The sequence below is a fragment of the Sciurus vulgaris genome, assembly GCF_902686455.1.
Source record: "Sciurus vulgaris genome assembly, chromosome: 10".
NCBI classification, from domain to species: domain Eukaryota; kingdom Metazoa; phylum Chordata; class Mammalia; order Rodentia; family Sciuridae; genus Sciurus; species Sciurus vulgaris.
In genome coordinates, this window is record NC_136470.1 from 139,705,583 (window position 1) to 139,712,490 (window position 6,908).

Consider the following 6,908-nt stretch of genomic DNA (forward strand, 5'->3'; position numbering starts at 1 on the left):
CCTTCCTGAACTTGATCTTGGAGCAACAGCCCTCACTTGGTTGAGCCAAAAGGCAAAGAGGGGTATGATGGGACTGCTGGCCTAGGACTAAGTCAGGGATGGATAGAGTCCTAGTGGCAGAGGGGCTCAGGACGGTGGGGCCCAAGAAAGAGCTGTCAGCCAAGTCTTGCTGGAGCAAATAGATATGCATTGTTCTTTGGATCTTAAAATTGGAAATATTTTTAAAAATGTGAATTCTGAAGGCAGCCACAGAGAAATTGTTCCCAAGTTTCCAGCACTTTCTTTGTAAACATATTCAATAGTTCCTCTGCTGCAGATAGGACCTGTAAATAAATTTAGACATGGCTTTCATTTTCTTCATGCTCTGGCAGTAAGAGTGAATAAGCTCTGATTGACACCTAGAGCCCCTGGCTCCATTATAGCAGCAATGCCGGATTTTGAGAAAGCCATGGACCACTGAGGAAAAGGGCCTTAAATACTCTAGTGCTTCCTTTACAGCCATGGCAACCACGAGACAATTGGAGAAAGAGAATAGTTTGAATTCTTGATATTTAAAAAAAAAAAAACTCGGTGTTCTGGACTTGTACACAAAGAACTCATAAAAACCATCATGTTGAGAAAGAAATGATATTATATTTAAAGTTGTACTTAAGATTTAAGAATCTGAAGTAGTCCCTTTGCCAGGGAGTCATTGAAAAATTACAGATTGAATAGAATTTTTAAATGCTTTTTGTTTTTAAAGTATTTATAAAAATCTGACAAAACACCCTATTGAGAGATTGAAAAATTTCAGGCTTTTAGATTTTATTCCAGAGCATGATATGAAGCACAAATATATCATTACACTAATGAATGGGTCTTTCTCTCATTTGAAAAAAACATCTGGATCTTTCACCCCTGATTTTCAGCCTGCATTCAAAGCTTCCCCAAGCTGCTAAAAGCATCGTTCCAGATTTACTGTTCTGTTTAGAAACACAAGTGTTATGTTCTTACAATGAGAACTAAAAACTGAAATCCATTCCCTTTCCATGTAACTCTTCTCTAGGACTTAAAGCCAAACTGCTTCATAGTTCCGTGACCTCTTTGTCATATTTATTCGCATCTGAAGGAGGATCAGAGTGAATTCTTGAACTGATGAAAACATAGGGAGAATTTTTTTTACCTTTAAAAAAAGGCAAAACACATATTTGTCTTCAGAAATTTTCTTATCAACAGCCAAACTGTGTGCATGTCATTCAGCTTATGATGGAATGATAGATGACTCAGAGCAATATGTACAAAGACCTCACTATTGTTAATGGTTTTGATATCACCAAGATTAATGTGTTGTCACTAGAAAATCAATAGCTTAAAATAACTTTAGAAAATGACTCAGTTGAAAGAGGATTGAGACTGCATCCAGATGAACCTCTGAGTGCCAGGGAGTCATGCTTCCTAAGTCCCAAGTCCAAGGGGAGTGCCTTACATCCCCGCCCGCCCCGCTCCAGCTGAATGATCGAGAATTCTGCCTCTATACTTAGTATTGCCCAAAACCAAAAGCCAAGAAATGTGGGTGTCAACATCCACATGTTCCTAGCAACGTTCCAGATATAACTGCAAGAGTCCCTATCAGATCTGGATGTTTGCATTTGCTGACTTTGGAAGTTCTGACCTTCATGGACGCTGAGATTGATGGAAAACGAGTTTTCCTTTTCTTTCCTCCTTACTGTTTGTTGGTTTGTTTACTCCATTTCCTGTTCTGTTAGAGACAAAACTCGTACTTATTCATTTCTTTTTCCTTTTCTTTTTTATCTTTTTTTTTTTTTTTTTTTTTTTTTTTTTTGGTGCTGGGAACTGAATCTACCTCTGAGCCACATCCCAGTCCTTTTTATCTTTCATTTTGAGAGGAGGTCTCACTATCATTCTTAAGCAGGATGAATATTATTCATATGTACACTGTTAGGCATGAATCAAGCTATGACAAAACTGAAAACTAATCAATACTAAACAGATGCACACTAGAGCAGTCTCCTAAGTCGTGAACTCCTGGGGGTGAGCAACCCTGCTGCCTTTGCGTGACTCACCTGCACCTACACCTGCACAGAAGTGGGTAAGACAGACCTCGTATCACTTAGCCGCCACATTTACACCTAGGAAAAGCATCCCCAGGACTGAGGCTGGGGACTCAGTGCCGCCCCCCTCTGAATGTCTGCAGAACTTTACTCACGTGAAACTACCACTGAGTAGGACAGGCGTTCATTCTTCTCTTTCTTTTTTTTTTTTTTTTTTCTTTTAAAATTATAATGGGCTGTAAACCTGAGAAAAACCCTGATGTGTGTTTCTTTATATCTCTAAACTACAATTCTCAGTAAATAAATCCAGATGGACACATAATGTTCTATTTCCTTCCCAACATATAGGTATTCTTTTATAATCTTCACAGTTTTATCAATGAATTTGGAAATTTCATATAATAACAATTCATTAACTAAATCTATGGAATCAACATATGTATTTTTCTTCGATTTCTATTATTTTTATTTTTATTTGTTCTTTTTTAAGAAGGGGGACTTGGACCAACTTTTAGTAAATAACACATAATCCAATTCAGAGATAAATCACTGGCTAGAGTGCTAGTTTCATTTCTTTTTTTTTTTAATTTTTTTTTATTTTTACAGAATCTACATACATATTAAGATTAGTCATGTTCGATGATTTTGAAGCTACTCAAGATGGCGATTGTCGAGGGGAAATTTGTGGAGCACAGTGACATGAATAGAGTTCCCGCTTCTCCCTTCCCAGCTTCAACCTACCTGTCTTTTCCAGTCAAATGCCTCCTGGGAGCTGCACTGAGATTTTGAGCTCACCCTAGAATAAAGACCTAGTGTTGCGCTTTACCCACGTCTCAGTCCCAAGGTCAGGAATGGAACACTGCAGGAACTGAGAAGATTTTGCTACCTTAGAGTTCCCCAAACTGAGTCACTACTGCCCCCGAGGAAGAGGCAGGCGTTCCTGATACCCAAAAGACCAAGAGTGGCTGGGAGAACCCAGTGTTCCTGTGTAGAGGTTTGGGCACAGGAACGCAATAACCAAAGAGACTCTGCCAAGCACCTGACCTTGCAGCTGAGGTCTACACAGCAGAAATCCTTCTGCCCCGCAGCTTCCCAACTTGAAAAATCCTCACAGCCAGACCTGAGCTATGATAGCCAATAAAGAAAAGTCTAGGAGAGACCATAAGCCAAAAAACCACAGGGCAAGTTCCCGGTGAGAGGCTTACTGGAGGGATCCCACATAAGACACTAATAATGAAGTGCTGGGACCCTATTTCCACCATCCTGCCCCTCTCCCTGCCGCCTCCTCTCCTGCCAGCCAGGTTCCATTGTTCCCTGGGTCACTCCTTTGTGGGGTGGGGGACCTCAAATAAACAGTACTCCTTTAGAATGTTTTAAATGATTAATGTCCATTTAGATTCATCCACATTCTTTTCTGCTTCACAAGGGATCATTGTTATGCAGTTTGAAGAATATCCTTTAATATTTCCTTTAATGTGTGTCTGCTAATGATGGATTTTCCTTGTTCAGTTTTTGTTTGGAAGATCTATCCAGTGGTGACAGCGGTGCGTTAAAGTCACCCAGAATTATTGTGTTGTGGTCTATGTGATTCCTGAAATTGAGAAGCATTTGTTTGATGTACAGGGATGCACCATTGTTTGGGGCATAAATATTTACTATCGTTATGTATTCCTGATTTATGGTTCCCTTAAGCAGTATGAAATGTCCTTCTTTATCCCTTCTGACTAACTTTGGCTTGAAATCCACTTTATTTGATATGAGAATGGAAAACCCCCTTTTTTTTACTGAGTATGTATGAGTGGTGTATTTTTTCCCATCTTTTCACCTTTAGTCTGTGGGCATCTTTTTCTATGAAATGAGTCTCTTGAAGGCAGCATATTGTTTGGTCTTCTTTAAAAATCCAATCTGCCAGTTTATGCCTTTTGATTGATGAGTTTAGGCCATTAACATTCAGGGTTATTATTGAGATGTGATTTGTATTCCCAGTCATTTGGGCTTATTTTTGGTTTTTAACTTGACTTGGTTTCTTCTTTGATTGTTTTTTCCTTTAGAGTAGTTCCTCCCTTTGCTGACCTACATCATTGTTTTTCATTTACTCATCATAGAATATTTTGCTGAGAATGTTCTGTCGTGCAGGCTTTCTATTTGTAAATTCTTTTAACTTTTGTTTCTCATGGAAGGATTTTATTTCATCATCAAATCTGAAGGTTAGATTTGCTGGGTATAAGATTCTTGTTTAGCATCCATGTTCTTTCAGAGCTTGAAATATGTTGTTCCAGGTCCTTCTGGGCTGAGAAATCTGCTGATATCCATATTGGTTTCCCCCTATATGTAATCTAATGCTTTTCTCTTACAGCCTTTAAAATTCTATCTTTACTTTGTATGTTAGGCATTTTCATTATAATGTGCCTTGGTGTGGATCTGTTGTAATTTTGTGCATTGATGTTTTGTAAGCCTCTTGTGTTTGATTTTCCATTTCACTCTTCAGGTTTATGGAATTTTCTGATATTATTTCATTGAATAGATTGTTCATTCCTGTGGTTGTATCTTCCTCAATTCCAATAATTCTTAAATTTTTTTTTTTTTTTTTTTTTTGTTTTTTGTTTTGTTTTTTGTTTTTTGTTTTTTTTTACATGTTAGCCTATAGTTTTTGGAGGTTTTTTCATGATTTCTTACCATCTTCTCTGTTTGATCAACTTTATTTTCAAGGTTAAATATTTTGTCTTCATTGTCTGAGGTTCTGTCTTCCAAATGATTTAGTATGTTCATGATGCTTTCCATTGAGTTTTTAATTTGGTTTATTGTTCCCTTCAAGAATTTCTGTTTGTTTGTTTGTTTTCAGAATCTGTATCTCTCATTGAAATGAACTTTTGCTTCCTGCATTTGCTCTTTCAACTGTTTATTGAAGCAATAATTCATTGCCTGCATTTGCTCTGTTATATCATCCTTTACTTCATGGATCATTTTAATTATATACATACTGAACTCCTTTTCTGACATTTCTTCTACTGTGCTGTCAATGCTTTCTATTAATATGGCATCTTGTTTGTTTGGAACTCTTTCTTCCCTTGTTTTTTCATGTTGTTTGTGTATCTTCCCCTCCAGCAGTGCAGATCTGGGGTATTGCAGTTTTCCCCTATAGGCTTATAGTGACCCTGCAGCTTTCCAAAACCCCTTCTTTAAGGGGAAGATCAATATTAGCAGCACCCAATACAAACAATATGCAGCCTTAAACCAAATAACCCCTGTGGAGACATTAACAGCATTGCCATATTAAACAGAGAGGATGAGTTTGATTATTATCTGCAATATAACCAATAGGTTTGCAATAAGGTCTAAATTTCTAATGGTGGACAAAGAGGATGGGGAGGGTGTAGGATGTAATGTTAATGGGGTAAGAAGTGAGTATATAGAGGTACTAGAGCATAGGAAGAGTGAAAGCAGAATCAAAAGAAGTTGGTTGTTAGAGAGTGAGAAAAATTTAAAAATTAAAACTTAAAATTAAAAAAATTAAAATTAAAAAAAATCTACTATAACTGCCATATACTATTCAAACCTCCCAGTCTTCAGTAACCTGATGCATGAAAGGGGTGTGGATGCTGAAGCTCCTGGTGGGTGGGCCTGGGTCCTCACTGGAATTTTCAATTTTTTGCTCTCTGAAAATATTTTATATTGCTTTCATTTTTTATTGCCTTCATTCATGAAGGAAATTTTGACTTTTTGTGGAATCCAAGGTTGATGGTTATTTTCTATCTATATTTGAAAGATATCAATCCTCTGTCTTTGACTTTTCGTTTGAATTTTCACATTTTTTTCTGTTGAGAAATGAGCCATGGCCCTAACTGTTGATCATTTGAAAGTAACGACCCCATTTCCTTGGGATACTTCAAATATTTCCCTTTATTTTGATTTTTGAGTAGCTTTACTATGGTGATGTGATTTCCTCTGCATTTGTTCTGCTGAAAATTCATGGGGATTCTTGAATTTGTGACGATACTTACCATCAGTTTTGAAAAAACATCGGATATTTACTTTTCAATCATTGCTTGTTATCACCTCCAGCTAAATTAGAAATAAATTGCTAAAGAATACGTTAAGTAATTAGATATTAAGAAACATTATCCCAGATAACTCTTTCATCAAAGAATAAGAGTGAGATGACCAGCTATGGCAATTAAAGCAATTAAAAAGAGCCCTGCAGAAGAGGAGTAGCTTGCAAGCGCTACAGGAGTGTGGGCATGTCTGTGGGGAAAGCTGACTGGACATGCACAACAATGTCAAAACACAGGAAACACCATGAAAGAGCAGCATCCAGATAAAACTAAAGGAATTTAATACCACCAACAATTGGGAGGACAAGAATAGAGCAAACAGCTATGGAAAGAGAAATCAGTAAGGAGAATCCTAAAATTATTTTTTTTTTCTAAAAATGAAAAAACATATATCCAAAAGCTGGCTTTTAAAAAATATCAAAATCACTGCTTCTTCTGATAAAGAAAAACCAAAGAGGGAGACAGTTTAGAGTTTAGAAATGAGAACAGAGACCCAGCACTGACCATGAGTGGAAATGATCATTGGAAAATATTACATGTAACTTCATAAATCTAAGTTAATGTAACTGTGGAAAGAATGATTTCCTAGCAAAATGAAAGCTATTCAATTTGAACTTAAGAAGAAAGTTGAAAATGTGAATAAACTGATTACTCTAAAGTACTGGAAAGGTGGGGAAAAGCTTTTATCGTTAGAGAAGGAATTCCATGGGGTATTGTTGACAGACAATGTCAAGATGAAGATGATGAGGATGAAGGTCGACATTCAGAGAGTACTTCCATGTACCAGCAGAGCACAGGTACAGAG